Source organism: Canis lupus, chromosome 25, assembly GCF_011100685.1.
Source record: "Canis lupus familiaris isolate Mischka breed German Shepherd chromosome 25, alternate assembly UU_Cfam_GSD_1.0, whole genome shotgun sequence".
Lineage (NCBI taxonomy): Eukaryota > Metazoa > Chordata > Mammalia > Carnivora > Canidae > Canis > Canis lupus.
In genome coordinates, this window is record NC_049246.1 from 6,109,764 (window position 1) to 6,135,003 (window position 25,240).

The 25,240-nt window shown below is 39.5% G+C and overlaps 1 long non-coding RNA gene across 1 annotated transcript in view; it reads left to right on the forward strand.

Annotated features, from left to right (window-relative positions):
- Positions 1-837: 837 nt before the first annotated feature.
- Positions 838-25,240, forward strand: part of LOC111092361 — an 80,333-nt gene continuing 55,930 nt past the window's right edge. Inside the window, exons 1-2 of the long non-coding RNA XR_005378347.1 lie at positions 838-894; positions 17,757-17,788. This is a non-coding gene — a long non-coding RNA (uncharacterized LOC111092361). The remainder of the gene's footprint in view (positions 895-17,756; positions 17,789-25,240) is intronic.

The following is a 25,240-nucleotide window of genomic DNA, read 5'->3' on the forward strand; positions in this document are numbered from 1 at the left end:
TGGTGAAAGGACGTGCCATGGCTGCTGTTCTTGTACCTGTACTAGGTCAGGGTACTCCTAGTCTGAGAACACTGGCGTGTGGTCCCCCTGCAAAATATTGCTTTCTCCAGCTGTCTGCATGTGAGATAATACAACAGGGAGCTTTCATGCTGATTTTCTCTTGTCAGACATGAGGCATTAAAGATACTTGCTTTATCAGGACAAGTGAGTCATTTAGTGCCACTGAGTAGCTTACTCCTGTGGCTCACTATGGTATCCAGCTTGGGTATTTTATTACCTTTTATAGAGATATATTGAAATGAGATGCTCATCACCACAGGTTTCTCCCCACCGTACATATCCACATTCACTCTCCAGGCTGGAATTACCTTCCTAAGAGTCATATGGGAACAATTTTTCTCTCCAACACCCCCGCATTTATAGGATTTTTATTTTATATGGCTTTATGCCACATATTTAGCTTAAAGGCAGGTAGAACGAATGTTTTAAAATGCCTAGCACCACCAGAGAAGTCAGGAAAAGCAATTAAAATATATGCAGATGATTGCAATGTAGGAAGAAAAGTGGAAATTTTTTTTGTTGCTGATGGTGTATGTAATGTAGTATTTCTTTGAATGTCCCTTTCTGTGGATTGAAGCGATTACTCATTTGTACTAAGGAAAGGTGCTTTAGATTAATTTTGGAAACTTCAATACTGCAATGTGCTAAATTTTAATTATTTCACTTCCTGCTTGGTATATTAATGTTGTGATTACCCTTGAAAGTGTATTACCGATGATGATTTATGCAAAACCCAGTCAGCTCCCCAGCTCCATCAGTTTCAATTAAAACAAGCCACAGAGGAAGAGTGCTGCTGCCGTGTTGGCTGTGGATCCTCATTACTCTCACAAGCAGGTACAGTCCGTTTACTTAAAGCATTACTTTTGTTTATCGTTCTGGAACCATCTCTTCCATGAGGCAAGTAACCATGGAGAGAGGAAATTGTAGAGATTTGGTCTGCTGGCCTTGGATTCAAACTGAAACCATCCAGGAAAATGTATTTTATCTGTAGTTCTCTACTGATATAGAACATCTGGGGCTGATCCTTCCTCCCTTGAACTGTTCAAGGGATAAACTGGCCAAAAGAACTATTAAGAACTTATTATTTTCTGATTTCAATGAACAGTGTTCAGCCAGCCTCATAAGGAGTTAATCATAAAGTATGTCTGCTTTCGAAAATGAAGCACTGTTTTTGGAGCTCATTTATCTCAATGACTTCAACTATCGAGAGGTCATAGGGTTTTCCACGGTGCATCCCCAGTCCCCAGTCCCTCTAATTACTAATTTGGCTGCACGGTTATTGAAATCTCCTGTCTACCTGGCAGCCCTTCCTAAATGTATTCCAAACAATGTCACTAAGTTTGCCTGCCAGGTCCAGGAGGGGCTCTTCTTTCTGAGTACCAGAGAGACAGGCAGCCAAACCTGATTTCAATGGCAGTTTCATTTTAATCACATTTGGAAATTCTTGACTACAGGCTGCCCATTTACAAAGTCAAGGGAACCTGCACCTGCCAAGGCTCTGGACAGCCTGCCAGGAGCATGAGGGAACTGATTCTCAGCAAAGAAAGGAAAGTTGCATCCACCTTCAATTTTTTTTTTTTTTTTTTTTTTAGAGGCCGACAGTTTGGATGGAATCATATAATCGTGGAGTTGAGAGATCTAGGGCTCCACAGACTCATACAGGGTCTCAAACTGACACTTCTTTCTAGTGTCATTTCCTGCCCTTCCCCTCATGCACTCTGTGCCTGGCATACACACCGGAAGGTACCAAGAGCATTCTCAACTTAAGGTCTATGCCCTGACTGAGCTCTCCACCTGAAAAGCTTTGCTTGTGTATTTTGAATGTTGAATTTTGTCTTTGTCTTGGAATCCTTTAGGCCTGTGCGCAAATGTTTCTTCTTCAGGGGGCTTTGACCACCATATTATTCTCCATCCTATCTTGTTTATTTCTTTTATGGCACTTACCACAGTTGGGAAGTTTGCTTCTATATTGTTTGACCCCTCTGCTGCAGAGTGTGATAAGCTCCACTGGGTTTATGTACCATGGCATGCCTGGCACAGGGCACACAGTTAGGGTGAACTGTCACCATTTCTGGCTCCTGTGCTGAGGAAGGGGACATCTTATTCTAGCCACAATTCACATTCCCATTTATTCAATAGGCATTATTTATGATGACTAGATGAACCACTCAGGAATAGGCTCTTTGCCAGGCATATTCTTATTGATACTGTTTACAGAAGGCAAAGGCTTGCTGCATTCAGTGTAGACTTTGATTTGAGATCCACTGTGCCCATTTGGAGGGTTGTCATTTATACCCAGGGGAAGTGTCATAGTTAGCATAATAATGGTTAAAGCATTGCTTCCCTGGACATGCTATTGAGCCATATTCCAGTGACTGCCACCTTCTACCCAACGGTAAAAAGGCCAGAAGAGCCCCTAGCAAGGAGAGTTGACAAGTTAGCTTAATCTCACTCACTCTCCAAATGTTAACCTGTACCATCCTTGTCTTTGTCTCCCCTAACTGCCTCTTCTCAGTGACATTTAGTTGCAATATGATCTATTTTTTGCCCTTTTTCTTCATCTATCAATACCGTACAATTTTCTTCTGGTTTCATGGCCTAATCTTTGCAAGCCACACACTTTTTGTGATGCCTATGCCTTTCACCTTGAATTTTTATGTCTCTCCTGCCCCATCCTTCGCTGTGACCCTGTCAGACCCCCCAGAGTTCTCTTCTATTGTCTGCGAAGCTACCTTCAAGGAATCTCCAGTGTTTTGTCTTCTGCCTCCTGACTGGCCCGACCAGCAACCCCATTCCTGTGTAGTGTTTGTGGGGTCACATGTACAAAGGGATAATGCTTGGGGCCTACGGGGGCTTAATGACACTAACTTGATCATCAGACAGATGCTCCAGTCCCTGCTCTTCTACCTTCCAGCTTTGGGATCAGATACAAGTCACAACTGCTCTGAGCTTAGATTTCCAGTAAAATTGAAATAATAAAACCTCATGATTATCATTGTGAGAATTAAATAGGCAAGGCATAATGGCCTGGGACAGTTCTGGCACACAGAGCATAGAAAATAAACGCAGCTATTTCTTTAGAATGGCATCGGGAAGTTCTTTACCCTCAAATAACCAAAGCCTTAAAAATATACCATCAGCAATTTTCTTCTTTGTAATAAGCATTCCTTTTGTGGTACAAAATGAATATGCTCTTAAGGCATGGTATCCATCAGCATTCTGACAGGAAACAGATGGCACACCTCATTTTAATATTATAATAAAAATATTTTAATAAAAGTTATGGGCAGAATTGAGGGTACTCCTAGGCGATGGGGAGGTACCCAGAGCCCAGCCTAGCAACAGCAAAGAGCTAATAATACCCTCAGAAAATAAGATGACACATTTTTAATAACAGAAAAAAATGTAGAACAAAATTGTAGCTCATCATTTGAGTTCCTGCCCTGTGTCAAGTTATGTGCTTCACTGGTTGGTGGTCCTAAGAGAGCTTATGATCAACTTGGGGGGTGAGAACACATGGCCACAGTGATCCTCAAACTTCAGCTTGCATCAGCATCAGATGTCAGATTTGATAAAACCCAGATTGTGGGGCCTCAGCCCCAGAATTTTTGATCCAGTGGGTCTTGGATGGGGTCTAAGAATTTGCATTTCCAAATAATTCCCCGGTAATGCTGATGCTGCTGGTCCAGGGCTATACTGAGAAGCATTAAACTATGACAGTATAACAGGATACTAAATACAAGTACTCCTACAGTTTTGGGGGCAGAGGCTCCAAATTTGGAGAATGATAAATAACTGACCCCTTACACTGAAGAGGCTAAGCATATATAAAATTGCTCTGGTAATTCTCAGCTCTCCTGTCCCTTTAAGACTGTTTAAATTTAGGCTAGGGAATGGATCAGAGAAGCCAATAACAAGAGTTGCTTTAGAATCATCTGAGAATATTGGCCAAATGAGGGAGATTTCAAGAATCTACTTGATAGATGTCTCCTGGAGATGGGAGAAGTAGAAACTTATGCCCTGACATATACCTGAGAAGTGAAAGGTGCAAGGTTGGCTAGAGAAGCCCAAACAGAAGTAAAAGCCTATTTTTTGGATGGCCTACATTTCCATGGCTTACTGGGGCAAAGATGAATGTTTTCTTCTGGATCAAATGAACTTGGAAAAGTCTCCTACACTGGAGTTGTCTTAAAATAAGTCTGCTGGATTGCAACCCCAAATATAAAATAATTATTCACAAGTCCATAGTGATATAAATAAATGATTGGATACATAAACAAATAATGGGACTAGACAAATCCCCCAGGCAGAAGAATTTCAAATAGCTTCTGTAGCTACTCTGTCCTCAAGGTAATGGAACATGACCCTTCAAGCCCCACTCCTTCAGTATGGTCTGCGAATAGTGACTTCCTTCCAAAGAGTACAGTGTGGAAAGGGGGAAACATAAAAAGTAACTTTCTAATGCAAAAACCTGACAAACACTACTGCAGCCAGGTGATCAAGGTCAACATCAATAGTAGTGTCCTGTTAGTAGTATGCACTCTGGATATAATGTGATAAGAATGGCAATTTACCTCGGCAGTCTCCCTCCCCCAAGCCCATAATTCCAGTATAAGTTTAAAGGAACATCAGACAAATCTAAATTAAGGACATTCTACAAAATACCTGACCAATACTTGTCAAAATCTGTCAAGCTTGTCAAAACCAAGAAAAGCCTGAGAAACTGTCACAGCTAAGAGAGGCCGAAGGAGGCAGAAACAAAAGTAATGTGGTATCCTGGGTGAGATCCTGGAATAGGAAAAGGACATTAGATTTCTAAAAATAAGGAACTCTGAATAAAGTATAGCTTTTAGTTAACATTAAAATATAAATACTGGTCCATTAGTTGTATCAAATGTATCATACTAATGCAAGAGGTTAACATAGGGGAAACCAGAAGTGAGATATATGGGAACTCTGTATTACCTTGGCAACTTTTTTTATATGGGAACTCTGTATTACCTTGGTACACTTTTCAAGTGTACCTTGAAAACTAGAACCACTCTAAAATTAAAATTTTGTTTTAAAAATAAATTCTGTTGAGTTGATCATTTGTGAAGCAAGGTGATCATCAGTGTAAGGTCCTGCCACTTGGATGGCCAGAAGGTGGGAATGAAAGGGAGCCATTCATAGCCAGCTGGAAAGAAGCTTAGCTCATTCAGGAAATGATAATGAGGTGGCCTGGATAATGAGGGCAAGGGAGTTTTCTGAAGACTCTACCAAATCCCCATATAAGACAGAGACAACATTTGGTCATTGGACATGCACAATTGAACTTGACCCCAGAATACAACCACATTAGCCATGTAAACTGGAACTTCTTTCTGAATTCACTACTGTCACCTGCATTAATTACCACGTGCTCCCTACACCAAAATCAGTAGTTAGCAAGTAAAAGAGAAGGAAAAACAAAGAAGAGAAAAGAAACCAATCACCCATGTCCTTGCTGCACAATTCCAATCCCCCATGTGACACAATTATTGAGAGTAGATTTGTCTACACTTTTAGTTTCTGCAAGTGTGTCATTTGTTAATACTGAGAAGGGGTGGAAAAGCTATAGGAACCCCCCAAGACTACACAAAGGAACAGAGGATAACAGCCTATCCAAAAGTACAAGTTTAAAAGACAGTAATGACCAAAAAATCAAGTTACTTTCTGTTTGTATCCTACTGTGTTCAAATTGTTCAAGTAACTTCTTATAATTTACTGTGCTGTGTTCTATTCAATATATGGGTAAGAGAAGCAAGAAAATCATAGCATTTAACACGGACTAGAGTAATGAATACAAATTTGCCACATGAAAAGGCAGCTCAGCGGCTGCCTTAAGGCACAAGGGAAGGATTTTCATGTGACAAGCATAGTACACACCTGTAAATAGAACCCCTCGTACCCCCACCGCAACCCAGAACAGAACAGAGGAGCAAGGCAGGGGCATGATCAGTGCAAGGCAGGTTGGGGGCACCATAACGGTACAGCCCAGGTATACCATGGCCTCCACAGAGGGGCATCCAGTACAGCAAGAGTCGGAAAACATGTTACCTACTCCTTACTAAGAAGTGACTAGTAGTACAGTCTATCATGCCTGGTCCCAGAAAAAGCTGATGTGGACTTGACATGGAGAAGAAGCTGAGGGGATGGGTCAGTTTGATATTTCTTGAGTAAAATGAATTCATCCTAGAGATTTTGTGATGTGGGGCATGGGAGAACCAGAATCAAAACTGACTCAGTTTGAAGACCTGATATGGTGAATTAATGATACTAAAACTAATATGGGGAAATCAAGCAGAGCTGGTTGAGTGTGGATCAGTGTGTGGTTGGGGGTGGTCTGTTCTATTTGAGACTCTTTTTTTTTCTTTTAGATTTTATTTATTTTTTTGAGAGAAGGAGTGAGAGAAAGGAGAGCACAAGCTGGGGAAGGAGCAAAGGGAGAGAGAGGAGCAGAGTCCCCACTGAGCAAAGAATCCCAAGTGGGGCTTTTTGTGTTAATAGGTCATAGACATCTAGATAGCTTAAGATTTTAGTTGTAGCAAGCTTTGAATAATGAAAGTTGTTCATTAACAGATTTCCACTTAAGTGCTTGCGATCTAAGTAAGATCACATGAAGAAATGAAGAAAATGGCCTTCTATTGAAATCTTTCCCAATTGTCCAGAATCCTTTGTTTGTTTGTTTGTTTGTTTTTAGAAAAAGAGAGCACATATTAGTGGGTGGGTGGAGGAGCTGGGGTGAAGGAAGAGGGAGAGAGAGAGAATCTTAAGCAGTCTCCATGCTCCACACCCAGTACAGAGCCTGACATGGGACTCAATCTCACAACCCTGAGATTATGCCCTGAGCCAAAATTAAGATTGGATGCTTAATGGATTGTGCCACCCAGGTACCCCGAATTAGCCAGAATTCCTTTTTTTTTAAGGTTTTCTTTTGTTATTTGAGAGAGAGACAAAGAGAGAAAGAGAGAAAGAGAGAGAGAAAGCACGAGCAAGGGGGTGGACAGGCACCCACTACTTCCTTAAGAAGTAACTACATGAGAAGTCTTGTGTTGGTGTGGCCATTGTATTTCCATTTTAACATGACTCAACCCAGAGCACTGTGGGGGAAACAAGAGTCCTGGGGGAATGACAAGATTGTCAAGTGTACCTAAAGGGGGCATGAGCTTTAAAATGTTGAGAAATGCTATCTTCAGTCAATGACCTGATGTTCAGTAATGACATCAAGAGCCTGCGGAAAGGCCACACCACACAAGTTTGTTCCCTGGAAGCACACGAGCAATGAGCATGCCTGCACTGACCTAAATCTTTAGGTACCAATCAAGTCATGAGATCTATCTCATCTCTTTTTTTGCTTAGAGGCTGTTCACATTTATAAGGCTACTGGCTTTTTTTTTTTTTTTTTAACATGAAGAGTATACTATAAGGCTTTACTCTAGATCCCTTATCCCCAGAAATATCTTCCCTGAGTGCCCAAAAAGGAATTGAATCTTCTGGGGCTCCCAAATTGCCAGATCAGTATTTTTACATAGTTGCCAGTCTGTTTGTATTGTGCACACAGAAATAAAAATACTATTCTCCATGGTAGTAACTGTTTTTCTTATCCTTAGATTTAACAGTTAAGCTAGTAACCTTGTGTAATATTTAATAGAGTTTCACTCAAATGCAGCCCAATTTTCTCCTCAAATAAAATTCCATTTTAAGCCCTAGGATTTGTATGCCAAATTTGGTCCTTTAAAAATAACAGAAGATATAAATTTTTACCACTCGGTTATAGACTTTGGAAAAAAGAAGGTTAGTAATGAAAAATATCATACAAACTAAATAACTAATGCCAATAATGAAGGCCATCTCAACAATGCATCTTCCACGCAGTGGGATTAGCATGCAGGTCACATCGAAGCTGAGATCTGAATGGACTGGAAGCTTGCTCACTCAGCACCTTTGGCTTTCAGACTCTATTATCTTGCTTACTTAGTAAATTTAATGTTGTGTAATTTATTTTTTATTGCCTCATTTGTAAGTCTTTCTCTTTCCTCAACCCAAGATATAACTTTAGGGGCTTAGACGGCCTATTATACTCAGAAGTCCGTTTTTATAAAAGGATAAGGACTCTTGTTAAAGAAGATTAGCAGCAAACGCAGCAATTTATTGGAGCCAAGAAAAAAGATGCTACATTGTATTCCAAAATTATCACAACGAGGATGGATTGAGGGCTGGAGAATAGGAAACGCCATTCAGCAGTGCATATTGCCTTCAGCAGGAGGACCTCTACCAAATTATTAAAAGAATTTGGGATCCCTGGGTGGTGTAGTGGTTTGGCGCCTGCCTTTGGCCCAGGGTGCGATCCTGGAGACCCGGGATCGAGTCCCACGTCGGGCTCTCGGTGCATGGAGCCTGCTTCTCCCTCTGCCTGTGTCTCTGCCTCTCTCTCTCTCTCTGTGACTATCATAAATAAATAAAAAATAAAAGAAAATGCATCCCTCTCAGCATCAGCATTTTTCCCTCTTGTGAAAGAGTAGGATCTTTCATAACTAATTTACTCAGATATCCTTTCTCTATTCCAAAAACGTATTTATGTATTTTTTTCAGTTCGCACAAATCCTATTATTCTTCCCCTCTGCCACCTTTATAACCCTCATCTATTGTACTGCCAATACTCTGAGATGAATATGACCCTTGTAAATCAGCAATAGATGGCATTGCTCAGAAAAGGACAAACACGGAGGAACACATTCTACAAATTTGCAGATCCAGAAACCCAATATCATGCTTTAGGGGGAAAAATGACAATAATTAAAAAACCCAGATAAGTTTAAGGTCTAACCCTCACAGACAAGAGTATATATCCCTGATCACTTGGGTAAGCTATCTTAGGAATCTGAGAGATGGTCTTATTTTAAAAGTTAAATCTGATAGCCAACTAGGATTCATACAGAGCCTACCAGGTACTCACATTTGGAAAAAGACATGAGATGACAATAAAAATTTCTCTGAGAACTAGGAATAGGTTTGAGTTCTCATAAATGAACCAAATATGAACAACACATAAGCTAGATTCCTCCGAGGTCCTGGGAACAAGCATGTTCATTCCTGTGTCTACATTGTGTACCTCATAGAAACAACTCCAGCTGCATCTATGTGTCCTGTGTGGTCTTCGGAAGGCAGTGCAAGCTTGCCCAAGGTCACATGCAGCTATGGTGCTGGTATTCTCAGGAGATAACAGCGTGGATGGCTCATGAACGTAGACTCTAGAATCAGTTACCTGGGTTTGCATCCAGGCTTCTCTGCTTACTAATTGTGTGACTCTGGGAGAGTTACTTTTCTGTTCCTCCTTTTCCCCACCCAAAAAATGGGGATAATTATATATAGCACAGAGCTGTTCCGAGGATAGCAGAAGTTCATGCGTGAAGTGCTCAGAACAGTGCCTGCCAAATAGGAGGCACTTGACAACACAAGCCATGATTATTTTTATTTTTTTCCTTAAGGATGACAGAAAGATAAAAATATCTAGTCCTGATGGGGAAGTTGCATCACCTGCTGCTATTTCTGGAAACACGAAAGTTGTGGGTGGTCCCCTTGGTCACAATGTGTTTAGAGTACAAATGATGATACAGTGCAGGAGGTAGAGTTAGGACACCCTTTCTTATTTTAGCATCCTTATTCTCTCTATGCTTTGATGATCTTTATTTTTATTTGATTTAAATTCCTCACAACATCTTTCCCTCTAGATACTGAATTGTGTTTCGACGTGGTTATTGTTAGGCCTGCCTCCCCGGAGGCGGCTGTGTATTAACTGCCACAGAGCATCCCCCTCGCACCTCCTTCATCGCTTCCTTCCAGCCTAATGCACAGGCTCCTCTCTCAGTCACCCTGTGTTTCTTTTTAGCATGCAGCCTTTCTCCCCTGCTGCTGAGAATGATATTCTGCTCTGACAGCCAGTCTCACGATTTTCTCCAAATCCTTCATTTAAAAACTCCCCTCATCCAAGAGACCTTTCCAGAATGAAAATGGTACCCTTAAGAAGAGAGCAAGTGCTGACCTGGAAAACTACTCTCTGCCTCAGACCTCATTTTTCTCATGCCCCACTCCATTCCTTGGAGCTTCCTAGGTCATATTTTGCCCATTTTTCTTTATCTTTTCCCATTTCCCTCATTAACCTTTCAATTTCTCTCGAATTGGTTCTCTGTCCATAATTGTATAGATCCTTATTTTCGACTGCGTTATGTTTACCCACATTTTCCATATAGTGAAATTGATTTTAGGGGGTGCATTCACTTGTTAAGAAAGCCACAAACTCCAGGCTGACTATATGGTTTTAATCAATGTTTTCATTGTGTACATAGTTTCTCTGTGGACCTCCTCTTATTCCTGTCAAGCAATCAACTATTTGTCAAGTGCCAGTTCTTGTAGGCACTGTTGCTTACCGTTCAACTTCATTAGTTTAACTAAAAAGGAAAACAATAGAGTAGTAACTGATGGCATCTTTGAGCAAGCAGATGACCTCTTATATAACTTATATTTTCATTCCTTGCAAACTAGAGGATAAATTTAATCTAAAATTGTGTGGATTATGTTTTAGGACTAGATTCACATGAAGTATAAACCCTAAACCAGTTTAATTTCTATAATGATGAGCTCTGTCTTAGACATGCTTTTTCTCCCTAAGAAGCCATTGCTCCTCTGCTCTGTCCATGTAGCACCCTACTGGGGAAAGTTCTTCTAGGACCAGGTCCTACCCCAAAACAGTCAGCAGTGGAAATGTGACCATGATGGTCATTCTCTAGCTGAATAGAACAGTTGTCAAAATATGCCGGGTATTGCTCTCTCAGAAACTAAACGACAGGGAAATTACAGAGGCTGAAAGAAAATGATGTACACTACCATCAGTCAAACGACAATTTCAATGGAATATTTTTTCTTGGTAAGTTCCACTTTTCAGAGTCCCACCAGTTTTCTGGAGCAGCATATGCCCGGTTTGGGCTTTATGGGGTATTGCATTATTACATGGTGCAGTATTATGCGTTTTGGAGTCTCCTCAACTATATTTTTACCTTAAATCATCATTCATAGGTTGGTGCTTAAGCTGTTCACAATGGTTAAGTCAATAATAAGTTTTCAGTTTGACAAATACATTTAATTTTGCTTAAAGGTAAATGTACCAGACAGTTACATACTGTGCCTGAGCTCTGGATCCCTGTTGGGATGGAAGTTTGGTAGTGCTGTTTCCCGAGGTCTCTTTCTTCATCAGTCTGCTCTTTGAGAATCCTCAAAGACCACACTTCTAGTGTGTAGTGAAAGGATTCACTGCCTGGGGTAACAAGGAGGACTCCTCTGATGCCTGAGACCTTGGAAAACCCAGAAGGGAGGTCAGGGAAGTTCCCCCCATTGTAATTTCTGGTGTTGGCCATCTTCTAGACAACCATCAGAGTAGTTTCTGCCCTTGGACTTCACTTTGTTTTGTTTTTTACTCTCATATATCTTGTTGATTCTGCTCTTTCAAAAGGTTCAACTATTTTAAGAAATAAACACCAGAGAGGAGCAGAAACCATAGCCTGATGCCTTGGAAGTGTGTAAGTCCAAAAGCTTGTAAATTTAGGGCAGCAGGTCATAGAGACACTGCAACTGGAGCATATTTCTTTCTTCGGTGCAATATGCATTAATATTACATGGGCTATTTTCCCTTCTGTCTGTTTTACTTACTTTGAGGAGTAGCTTTGTAGTGACCTAGTACCCTAGTTACCATGTTCTAAAGACATTCTCCAGAGACCAAGGCTCTCTTTTCAGCACTTAGCACAGTTAGCCAGGTAGTATGTGTTGAACTCCTGCAAGTTAGAACATGCCAACAAAAATGATCCCCGGGCTCTCAGAGTCAGTGGTTTGAAACACTCTGGTACTGCCCACCTTGGGCTACTATGCTGGTACTTACATGAAGGAGAACCCATGGGTTCTATAATTAAATATATTCCCTAATTCAGTGGGGAAAGAGAAAGAAAAACAGAGACAGGGGAATAGAGGTAGGTTTCCTTTTTTTTGTCCTCTTTTCACTTCCTCCCCAATCAGTGGCCACTTTGTAAGAGTGAGTGTCACCTCGCACCCAGCCTAGAATGTTCTGAAACTTTTGTCTAAAACTCTGTTTTTTGGGATCCCTGAGTGGCGCAGCGGTTTGGCGCCTGCCTTTGGCCCAGGGCGCGATCCTGGAGACCCGGGATCGAATCCCACATCAGGCTCCCGGTGCATGGAGCCTGCTTCTCCCTCTGCCTGTGTCTCTGCCTCTCTCTCTCTCTCTCTGTGACTATCATAAATAAAAAAAATAAATAAAAATAAAAAATAAAAAATAAAAATAAATAAATAAATAAATAAATAAATAAAATAATAAATAAAACTGTTTTTTAAAGAAAATATATGGGAAGACTTTTCATGTAACATATATGTATCCATTTATTAAAGGCTTCTGTGAGAGACCTCTGATACTAACATTTAATACTTCCTAGAAAAATATATTTTAACAGATGAAGAGTCTCACAGTTCTTTTGGTTCTGGTAATAAAACCGTTAGGTAAAAAATATACCAATCCCAAGTAGTTTTGGCATGGTTTCCTCTTCTCAGTGATTAACAGATATTTCTGTTATTTGTGTGAAAGCAGTGATTTCGAATGTAAAAATAACACAATATGGTATAAATTTCAGTTGTTAAATATGAAATTAAAGTCAGGTGTTTTCATGGCTGGTTCAAAGGATGTACTTCATTGGTTAGGTATATAAATATACTGATATTCAGACAACTCATCTATTGTAAAGACCCCTCTGCCTTTAAAATATTTAAAATTTGTGTTTTTTACATGTATATTTTTAAAGATTATCTAAAAACAATGGTACCAAACACAAACAGCCAACTGTAAAGCGGTTTCAAATTAATTTTTTTAACATTTTTTTGTGCGTGTTTCTGTGAGAAATCTTTCTCATTTCTCTGAAAGCAGTATCCTGACCTACTAAGCTCTCTCCTGTGTGTTACAGAAGCTGGAAACTATATTCTTCAGACACCATGGAACAATGTGTGCAAAAGCTCACATACACTTCTTTGTGGAAAGGCAATGGTGTGATGTAGCCAGGGCACAAAGGACTACTTGGGATTATAGGACTTCAATATGGCAGCACCAGGCATATTTTAAGTCCTTCATAGGTACTAACTCCTTTATTCCCAGAACAATTCTTTCTTAACAGATAAGGAAAGCATGGCATAAAGAGACTAATTTGCTCAAGGTGCCATGTAGAAGACAATAGATGAGTTTTCTTTTATGGTATCAGAGCCAGAAAATGCCTTTAAGATACCACAGAGTTTCTTCATTAAACCATCCTGAAGAACATAAAAACAAACAAACAAACAAATAAATAAATAAATAAATATCGAGAATCATGGGTTTCCCTGTGAAAAGTCCTCAGATTGTAAATGTTAATTCTCTCCAAATTAATCTTTAAATTCAATTTAATTCCAATCAAAACCCCTTCAGGATTTTAAATAATGTTTTGCAAGATGATTATTGTATCAAATTAGATTCACCTGGAAGATAATTTTTATCTGGAAGAAAAAATTCCCAAGGTATGCCATGAAATTTTTGAAAGAAATGGTAACTTTTACAATCAGATATTTAAAAATACTATAGTAGGGATCCCTGGGTGGCGCAGCGGTTTGGCGCCTGCCTTTGGCCCAGGGTGCGATCCTGGAGACCCGGGATCGAATCCCACATCGGGCTCCTGGTGCATGGAGCCTGCTTCTCCCTCTGCCTATGTCTCTGCCTCTCTCTCTCTCTCTCTCTGTGTGTGACTATCGTAAATAAATAAAAATTTAAAAAAAATAATAAATAAAATAAATAAATAAAAATAAAAATACTATAGTAATTAAAGCAATGTGGTAATAAGGCAGGAGTGGACAAGTGATAAATAAAACAACAATGAAAGTCCAAAAATAGATGCATGCATATGAACAAATACGGCATTTAGGAGAAAAAAGGTAGATGTTTGCAAAATGATGTTGGGACATCTTATCCATTTTGAGAAAAATGAAGTTTGACAGTTATGTGCATGCAAAACACCTACCTAGAAGAAAATGCTATTAGTTATCATGAAAATATTAGAAGAAATAGTGAAGAATTAAAATTTTAGGGTAGACATAGAGGCTTCTCAGGAATATATTTTTAAAAAGAATATAGAAATCTCAGAATTTGGGGTGCCTGGGTGGCTCAGAGTCTGCCTTCAGCTCAGGTCATGATCCCAGAGTCCAGGGATTGAGTCCCAAACTGGGCTTTTTGCTCAGTAGGGAATCTGTTTCTCTCCCTCCCTCTGTCTTTCCCTCTGCTGATGATCACTCTCTCTCCTTCTCTCTCTGTCTCTCTCTCTGAAATAAGTTAAAAAAAAAAACTTTTTAAAAAATACAAATCTCAGAATTTATAGAGAAAAAAATAGAAAATTTGAGGTGCTTACACAAAGAGAAAATAAAACACCTTAAAGATGATCAAAGATAACAAAAGCAACGTAAACACTATAGGTGAAGAAAAACACATAACAATGGCTGAATAAAAAACACCAGATTGATGTTAACATGACCACATACCTCCAGTGACCCTTTTGGGCTGCCCTGGAAAGTGTCATACTGAAGCCATATTGCCCAAGCCAAGTAGTTCACTTATTTTTTTATATTTAGAAATCTCCAATATCTATTCCTTCTTTCTCATTTTTAACTAATGACCTTCCTATCTCTCTGAGAAAAAGAAATCCATCAGAATCAAACTGCCTTGTCCTCCCATTGAAGTATCTACTAGCCTACCCATTCTGCAAACGAGTTTGCTTTGTTGCACCTTGCTAAAAATGGACGAAGGATCTGTGCTCTTACCTAAGGCCAGAGTCTTATGTAAGATTTGGGCACTGTGTAATGTAGCTTCATACCCACCCAAGGACTGTATTTCTAGAATTGTCCTCTCTCTCCTACTTCCTAATTTAGATTCTCTATTGGCTCATTGCCAAAGCATGAAATCATCCTAGGAAAGTATCTCCCGTTTTATAAAAATAAAACAACCTTCCCTTGATCCTGTATCTTCCTCTAACAATGCCCCTTTCTCTGTTCCTCTCTAGAGCAAAATTCCTCAACAGTGGAGTTGGCACACTTTTCTCCTTCTCTTATTCTCTTCAGAGTCCAATCCATTTAGAATTTTGTCTCTCCACTAAAATCTCTTTTCTCAAAGTCAGCAAAGACCTTTACTTTGCCAAATACGGTATTTCTCCTAAATCCTAACTTATTCTATTTCTCTATCTCTTATGATCTGATCATGGAGTCTAACATGTCCTATCATAATCTATTGAAAAAAGCTGTCATGGAATGCAGCCCTATTTGAAATTGAGCTCAGAAGACCACTTGGGGATCAATCATGGGGTTTCAAAAAGAGAAATAATATAGCAGCTAATTGTTATGTAGCATGTACTATGCACTAGGCACTGTTCTAGGTGCTTCCCCTGTCTTCTGGGACTCTGCAGCTCCTGGATTTTCTCACACCTCACTGGTCACTTCTCAGGCTCCCAGGATAGGTCCTCCTCCAATCTCTTCCCCATGGATATTGGAGGCTTATGGCTTGGTCTTGGACAGCCTCACTTCCCTGCCCACACTGACTTCCACAGAGTTCCATGGCTTTAAATACCATCACACCCTGATGACTCATAGGCTCATGCCACCTCCAACCACCTCCCCCGTAAACTCCAGATTCCACCCCACTGCTATATATAGCAGTGAGATATTGAATAGTCTTCTCAAACCTACCATGTAAAAAGTGATTCCTTGCTTTCCCCTCTAGACTTCTCCATCTCAGCAAAGGGCTCCATCATTCACCTAGTGGTTAGGCTAAGTACCTTGGAGTTGTCTTTTCCCTTTTGTCTTCATATCCCACATCTGAACCATCAGCTTCTCTTTTCAGCTTTACATTCAAAATATATCCTTAATCTGGTGACTTCTCTTTACCCTTGGTGCCAAAACCCTGGTTTAGTCACCTCTTGCCTGGACGATGAAAATTAACTACTACGTGTTATGATGAACAACCACATGATCTTTCTATCACTTTTCTCAACACCCTCTTTCATACACACACACACACACACACACACACACACACCAGAGTCTCTTCACCACAGATTACATCTCTGCCTTATAAAACAAACCCTGAATTGTTTCCATTCTCCCCAATAAAATGAAATCTATAGTCCAAAGTTTACAAGGCCTGAATTTTCTAAACCCTGGCTGTCTCTATAGGCTGGTGTCTTATCTTCCTTCTTCTTTACATCCTCTAGCCACATTGATCTTCTTATAGTCTCTGGAGCACTCCAATCATGCTCCTGCCTGATGCACATGCCCTGGCCTTTGTACATTCTATTTCTTCAGAGTGGATTTTTTTTTTTAAGATTTATTTATTTTTTCATGAGAGAAGAGAGAGAGAGAGGCAGAGACACAGGCAGAGGGAGAAGCAGGCTCCATGCAGGGAGCCAGATGTGGGACTGGATCCCGTGTCTCCAGGATCAGGCCCTGGGCTGAAGGCGGCGCTAAACCTCTGAGCCACCAGGGCTGCCCGACTGGAATTTTTTTTTTTTTTTTAAAGATTTATTTATTCAGAGAGAGCGCGAGAGAGGCAGAGACACAGGCAGAGGGAGAAGCAGGCATCATACAGAGAGCCTGATGTGGGACTTGATCCAGGGTCTCCAGGATCACACCCCGGGCTGCAGGCGGCGCTAAACCGCTGCGCCACCAGGGCTGCCCTGGAATGTTTTTAATCCAGATATTAGCTTATGTCAGTCCTTGTATGACCTTCCTGACTTCTCTATCTAAAATAGCACACTATATCATTCTACATCCCTTACCCTAATACATTTTTCTTTATAACATTTATATAGCATTATACCTATGTGCTATTCATTCCTTGTATATCTTCTACACAAAAGTACTAATTCCAAGAGATTAGAACTTTGTTTTACTCATAGCTGTATTCCTAATATCTAGAAAAATGTCTGGTACTAAGTGTTCAATGAATATTTCTTGAATAAATAAAGTAATAAATAAAAGGCAAGCCATAATCTAGAAAAAAATATTTGCAGCACATAAACTACAAATTAATATTCAGAGTATTAACAATAAATGCAAAAAGACAACCTAATAGGACAATTTTTAAAATGATTGTAAATAGTAAAAACATTGAAGAAATCCAAGTAGTAATAATCATACAAAAAATGCTACAAACTTTACAAATAAACAGAAAAATATCAAAACAATGAGTTACCACTTCTACCACTTTCATAGTGACAAAATTTAAATGATTGACAATATCCATTAGTGGCTGATGTTTGTAGAAATGGATACAGCTGTAACTATTGGTGACAATATAAATGAGTAAAGGCTTTTATTTATTTTTTTTTTAGAGGGCAATTTGATATTATGAGCCACAGGTTTAATTACATATACTATTGACCTCACAATTTAACTTCTATGAATCTAAAAGTTACAGAGACTACTCACACAAGCCCAGAGCTATTCCAACACTATCTTATTTAACAAAAATCTAGAAATAATCTTAACATCCATTATTAGGAACAGTGGTTAACTTTTTTTTGGTTTTTTTTGTTTTTTTTTTTTTTTTTTTACAGTGCTTAACTTTGTGATGGGAAATGGAATGGAGGTAAGAAATAAAGGTAGAGTCTTCAATTTTTATTTTATATAATTATGTGTTGTGTTTTTTTTAAAACAATGATGGAGTTTATGATTTTTTTTAGGATTTATTTATGTATTTGAGAGAGAGAGAGAGAACAGAGAGGGGGGAGGTGTATAGGGAGAGGAGAAAGAGAATCCCAAGCAGACTCCCCACTGAGCACAGAGCCCAACACGGAACTCAATCTCAGGACTCTGAGATCATGACCTGAGCTGAAATCAAGAGGCAACTGCTTAACCAAATGAGCTACCCAGGCACCCTTATGATTATTTTTGAAAGAGCTATGATAACTGGAAAATGTTTCATGGGTGAAAACTATGTCCAAGCCCAAGAGGCCCTTTAAATAGCTCTGAGGATGACGTTGTCAGTTATTTATTGTTATATAACAAATTCCAAAACTTAGTGCCTTGAAGTCATTTGTTACATTTCACAGTTTAGTGGGTCAGTGCTTGATTCTTCTGCTCCACACAGCACTGGCTGAGGTCCCTCAGATCTATTGGTGGATGGGCTGGCTCCTCAGAAGGGCCCAAGATGGTTTCATTCACAGGTCTGGCACCCCAAGGGGGATAGTTAGGAGATTGGGTTCAGCTAAAACTGGCAAGTGGATCACATGTACGTGGCCTCTCCAGCATGGCAGTCATAGAGTGGTAGAGTTCTTATGTGGAGCCAACACTCACAGAGACAGGATTAAGACTCAGGAAGTAGAAGTTGACAATGAGTTAAGGTTTAGGCTCAGAATGTGGCACAGTGTTAACATTTGCCAAATTTAATTGGTCAAAGCAGTCATAAAATCTGTGCATATTCAAGAATAGGGGCCGTAGACCCCCAACTCTCAAAAAGACAAGTGTCAAAATTTTGAGGCCATCCCAGATGAATTGAAGTGATAAGCCCTAGCTCTCTACTCATTCTCCATCTTTTTTTTTTTTAAGATTTTATTTATTTATTCATGAGAGATACAGAGAGAGAGGGAGGCAGAGACACAGGCAGAGGGAGAAGCAGGCTCCATGCCAGGAGCCCAATGCAGGACTCCAGGATCACACCCGGGGCCAAAGGCAGGCACTAAACTGCTGGGCCACCCAGGGATCCCTCATTCTCCATCTTATACAACTTCCATTCATAGATTATTAGTTCTGACCTCAACCATGCCCTTTCTTTTGTTGGGTGAAACAGTGTGTTCAGTTTAACATAATCAGACAGAGAAACTCAATAGAAAAGCTGGAATCTCACTGGAGGTTGATGGTATAGATCTGACGAGAGTTACACATTTGAGAAGCAAAGTGTTTAGATAGTAAGAAAAACCTCAGGAGTGAAGGATATCACCCAATACATGCAGAGACAGGTCAAAGATGGATTAAGAACTGTACAAATTAGCAAGACCTTTGAAGGACCATAACAAATCAACACTGTGGTGATTATTTTCTCAATAGCTATGCTTAGAGAAGTTAGATTGTTGGTCTGAGCTAAGAAAGGTATAACCAAGGAGGATATGAAGGAATTCTAGGACCCCAGTGTTCTCTAGCAATTTCACATGTTAGTAATTATTTTCAACATATTGTGAACTTCTCAAAAACATGTAGGAAATGGGGAATGCTTATGTGCAGGTGGTCCAAGTGATCCACCATATTGTTGATTCTGCCCTGGAAAGAAGGTATAACACAGAGGGAGTTGATAACTTGAAACACAAGGGAGGATAATAGATATGGTTGGATTCAGTAATATTAGATGTTAAATGTTTAGGAACAGAGTCATTCTGTATCCAATAGAAGACCAAGGGTTCAGGAAGTAAGTTGCTCAAATTGAAAGGAGTGGTGGATAGGAGGTCAAAGGAGACATCAGCGAACCCTGAAATGGGGAGGTCTAATTTATTGAGTACCTGCTATATGCCAGTGGCTGTTCTAAATGCTTTAGATGTATCAATGCACTTAATCTTTGCAACAGTCTAATGGGGTACTGATGTTACATTCCAGATTTATAGATAAAGAAATTGAGGCATCAATGAAGTAATAGGCACAGACTAGCAATTTTCCCTTACTTACCCAAGAGGTAAGAGGATGATTATATTCAAACCTATGAAGCTGGTTCTAAAGCCCATTCTTAGCTTTTATCTCTATAGTCTCTATAGTCTCATGTTTCCTGTTATGATGACAAGATTTGGGACAGAGAAGATAAAACCAGATGTCAAAGGTGTCTGTATGTAAGTAGTTGACAGTATGAATTTGTTTTTTTCCCCAAAATTTACATTCCTAGATTTAAATAAACTGAGAAAGAAAGCCTGTGAATTCCAAAGTCTTATTTATTTCAAAATCAGCTATTTTCCTCTCTCTCCCTTCTATTTTCTCCTTCTCCCTTCCTTCCATCTTCCTTACAGTCTTCACACAACTGGACTATGCCACCCAAGGTTTCTTTTTTTTTAAGATTTTATTTATTTATTCATAAGAGACACAGAGAGAGAGGCAGGCAGAGACAGAGGCAGAGGGAGAGGCAGGCTCCATGCAGCGAGCCTGATGTGGGACTCCATCCCAGGATCACAGGATCATGGCCTGAGCTGAAGGCAGGCACTCAACCTCTGAGCCACCCAGGTGTCCCATCCTCCAAGTTTTCAATATGAAACCCTAGACATGACAGTCTTTTTGTCTAGTAGTATAAGCACAACCATGAACAACTTCAAATATGAACAGTCAATTTACTAAAGTAATCACTGAACAGATAATTCCTCATTAACGTTATGACACTCTCTCCTTTTATCCTCAGATGCTTTACTACCCTCATTTGAATTTAGAAAAGTAAAGAAAACTTTAAAAGCCTCTGATTCAATGCCTCATGTAAACAGCTTTCTCTGTTCATACAGTAAAGGAATCCTTTTTTTCCCCTTATCTCAACTGTTGTCCCTCCAATGGAAATCATTTCTGATATTTTTAAGTCTAAAACACAAAAATCACCATAAAAATAATGAGAATTGAAACTCTTTATAGTGAAGAGAAGATGACAGCTGCCTTCAGCCTGAAGAGCTGGAGCAAGCAAAGACAGCAGGAGTCAAAATGCCAAGTGCATTAGACCAGCTTGGTCTTTCAGCTTTCAACCTATTCATCTAAAGTCACAATTGTGTCACCCGCTGGTCTTTACACACATTCACAGTCTGAGTGAAGAATTGTCACATATGGATAAAGAGGAGAGAAGCAGTTTTATCGTTTGTGTCAGGAACTTGTACATTACTCTCAATTAAGAGAGACCATGAGTTATTTTCAAATGCTACTTCAGTATATTCATAAGGGCTTTCGGCAGATCCATGTCCACTGGCTGATAGCCCTATCCGCCTCTACCATGTCCCCTGGTTCTGGAGCTAGAGGACATTTTCAAGCACTAACAGGGTGGTGGTAACTAATCAAGAAGACTTAGACTAGAAGCCTTCTGGTCTAAACAACTAAACAAAAATTGAGGATGGTGCTGAACTAGTCTTGTTGTGGAGAACAATTGTAATGCCTTCTATCACTTATTGCCAAAATATTCCCATTATGTAAAGATATGTATGACTTATTTCCACCATATAGTTGCTGAATTATTTCAGTTGTCTTTTTCTTCTTCTCCAGTAGGTTTTATCATTGGTAAGGAGCAACAATTGTGGCTTGTATGGTATTTATTTTCTATACACAATGCTTCTCTCAGATCTGCTCTATCTGCCAGGAGGATATCAATTCCTCTATATCAATTCCATAATTTGCACTTCCTCTGTTTACTTCCTAAGTCTGAGGACAGATTGACCCCATCAAGAATAGATAGTTATTCCCCAGCCATTGTTTAGTGAACAGATTATCAGAATTTTCCTCCTGGTATTTTAGTGCACTATTATTATATTTTTAACTTGGGAAGTTAAAACTAAAATGCAATTTTCCAGAACAATTTAGTGTACATGCACACACACGCGCACACACACACGACATAATAGAGTCTTAAAATAATTCATTTCAATTTCGATTTTTACTAAACCTTTATTGCATGATAGATACTGTGCTAGGTGCTAAGAATAATACAGAAATGAATAAGACCTGGCTCTGGCCTGGGAGACTGTACCCAGTGGTAAAGGAGACAGACAAGGACATAAATTACTCTAAAATGAGACAGTCTGTAATAAACATGACCCTGGGAGAATAAATAAAATATTCTAAGAGTGTCAATTATATACATAATTACAGGGGCATTAAATCACTAGGTCTACATGTTAAAGCTGTATAAATAGGAGTTTCAGCTAGACCATCTCTCAACACACAAATTTAGCACAGCTCTGTGTATTGGTTGACCTTTATTCCAAAAATTATCTTTGTAATGTGGTTTTTAAAGTTGATCTCAAATGTCCATTGATCTCTCTAGCTAAATTGGCGTTTCTCTCCTGAAATGTCATTTTCTTTGTTGCTCCTCACCTATTCTCCATCCCCCCCGGCCTTCTCTCTCTTCAATCCTTCTTTACCTATTTTTCCTCTTCATTCTATTATTCTACTTCCTCCTTGTTCACTCCCTCCTGTAGCTGCAAAGTTTTCCCAGACACAATGCTTTCCTCTCTCCTATTATTATCCAAGTGGTGGGAGAAGCAATTTTTTTTTGAAGGGAAAATGTTATCAAGAGAACAATAATCCCCCCTCAAGACAAAAAAATCTGTTCAATCTGGGATTGTATTGGTCCTTGGAAACAGGAGAAGTGAGCATCTTCCTCTAATTGTCCGTGGCTCTATTAACCAAGCTGCTGTTCTTTCTGTATAATGAGCAGTTGACAAAGGTAAGAAAAAGGACATGAACTAACTACTTTTGGCCAGCATGATGTGGGCATATGGTAGGAGAATATGTACTCAATTATTGGTAATTGAACCTCTTCTGGCAGGATAAGCATAGTAAATGTATGTAAGCACCCACTATTTCAGATTCTAGTTTTGGGGCTTATTTTTGTTGTTGTGGTTTGGTTTGGTTTTGTTTTTTATTGTGAGGGCTATAAGAGAGCCTGATCTTGGATTATCCCCTTTTCACAAAGAAAGTAAGAGGTTAATGTTCAGTAATATCAAGTGAACTGTAAATGTCTCTGAGAAACTGATACAGGCACCTTAGTCTCTGGGCTCCAAATCCAGTGCTTCTTACTTTGAAGCTAGCATCTAACCCCCTCGTACTAATGTGTAGAACTTGAAGGGACGTGTAGTTTTTAAAATTCATTTGATAATCACTTCATTTTATACTCTAAAATGCTCATGATTGAAAAGAATCATTAGGAATTCAAATATAACTTTTCCCCCTACTTTCTCCTTCAAATTATGCTCTGCTGATCTCAATTAGGAGAAAAATATTGTAACTGTGGTTCACACTTGTAGTAGTGATGCTTCACCAACCAAGCATGAGATGGAAGTTCAAGAGACATCAGTGGAGAAAAGAGAGCTCTCCTCATTAATAAAAGCAATTAGCATGTCCCCAGCTGAGCACCAGCTAGCCCAGGGTGTTCTTGGTGCACTGAAGACAGCTCAGTGCAGTTTGTTAACTGGGCAAGCTACTCTTGGCAGGAAACTAAATGCTGTCATTGATTTTAATTGTTCTCTCTACTTTACAACTCCTGATTCACAGCCGATGGTGTTTAAGGGGAAGTTTGTTTTTGGAGAAAACTTCCAGTGCATCTAGCCCTCTGAGACAGCAATAGTTGTCTGCATTTTGAAAAATCAAAGTGGGGCGTTTAATTTCTCTAAATATTAGGGTAGACACTTTCATGCCCAGTGACTTATTTTGGACGAATCATGCCTGCTGGGGAATCACTGGTGGAAACAATCCTCAAGCCATTACTATCTTCCATCACATCTCTTAAAACGAGGTCCCGGGGTAGCGATCCTAGTGTAGGAAGGGAAGATATGGACATTCCACGTGAGATTAGGGATGAAATTCCTTTGACCACTGGGACCAAGGACTCCACATAGTTTGGAAAACTTCCAGCATTTGCGCTCATCTTTGCCTAACTTCCTCATTAACTTACCAGAGCAGGGTTTGGTCTGTTCCTTCAGAGGCTAAAAAAAGAACACATTCTGGTGTCTTTGTCTACTGATGAGTTCATTTTAAATGGATATGGCAATAAAAAGGGAGAGAAAAATATCATATCTGGCATAAACCCAGTCCTCGTGGGCAATTGGAACATGAGTCATCGCTTCCCAGAACACAGCTACCTCTAGAGAGCCTGCAATGGTGCAGGTGACCTAATGGCCATTTTAGTTGCTCAGAACTCAGCTCTTCTCTCTCTGCTGCTTATTTTTTCTCTGCCAATAAATAACTGACTTCTAACTCTTGAATTCAGCTTCTACTTTTAGTTTCTTAGTATTGCCATCTCTCTGGGTCTTCACTTTTCTATGCAACTTTAGTGAATTTTTGTCAGGTTCTGACTGTCCAGTATCCCACCCCTATCCACCTTCCTAATTATCTTAAATCTCTCTTCTAAGAAATTCTTGATTATGTGCCTTCTTGGTGGAGATCATGCCTCATTTCTATTGTGGAAATTAGGGGGTCCTACTCTTCTCTTTCCCTGACTTCGAGGACCTGGGGAGTAAGCACTGATTTAAATTTTGCCAATGTGATAATATCTTCTAAAATTTCAAATCTTGAGCAAATGATGGAGGAATTTGAAAGTGGTTAGAGGGCTTATTCATCTCAGCAGTAGTAGCATATGCAGTACATATTGTTTTTGTGCATGACTTTGGCTCTTGTTTATTTTCCTGACTCTGCATTTCCTATATATCTCTCTTTTTTTTTTTCTGTACTTCTTAGAGATGTCTTTCCAATAAATTCCTTTTTCTTATAAAACATTAAAATGTAAAAGCTACAAATACTGGGAAATTTTCTGCTTTGTTCACTGGAAATATTTAGTGCATCAAGCAGTGCCTGGCACAGAGTGAGCATTCAATGAATATTTATTAAGTAAATAAATGGAAGGATGGAATGCTAATTATTGTCACTTACAGTCAAGTTTCCATGATGCAATGTAGGAAAAGGAACTCAAGCAGAGCCCAGTGGTCTTTCTGAGTTAGGACAGTTTAGAATTCAGGAACTATTGGAGAAAGGGATGCTAGTACACAGGAAAAGCTATAAAGATCTTTAAGGGATATTTTTGAATCTTTGAGTTAAAGTTTGTCTGAGGACACATGGGATGAAATTCCATAAGGCTGGAGAAAGAAGCCCCCAAAAGGGGTAGGTTGACTAATTCCCCAAGTTCACACAGGTTTTTTCCCCCTACAGCCAGACTGGAAAGACCTTCTACTACATGGGGTGGAGTTCTCAGAAAGCTCCCATCTTAATACTTGAGCTAACTTATACCTAGAATAAAGACTAATCTGGACCATTGTAGCAAACATACAAGAAATTCTTGAAAAAATAAAATGATTTGCAGGTAACTGCTGTATGCCAGAAACAACAC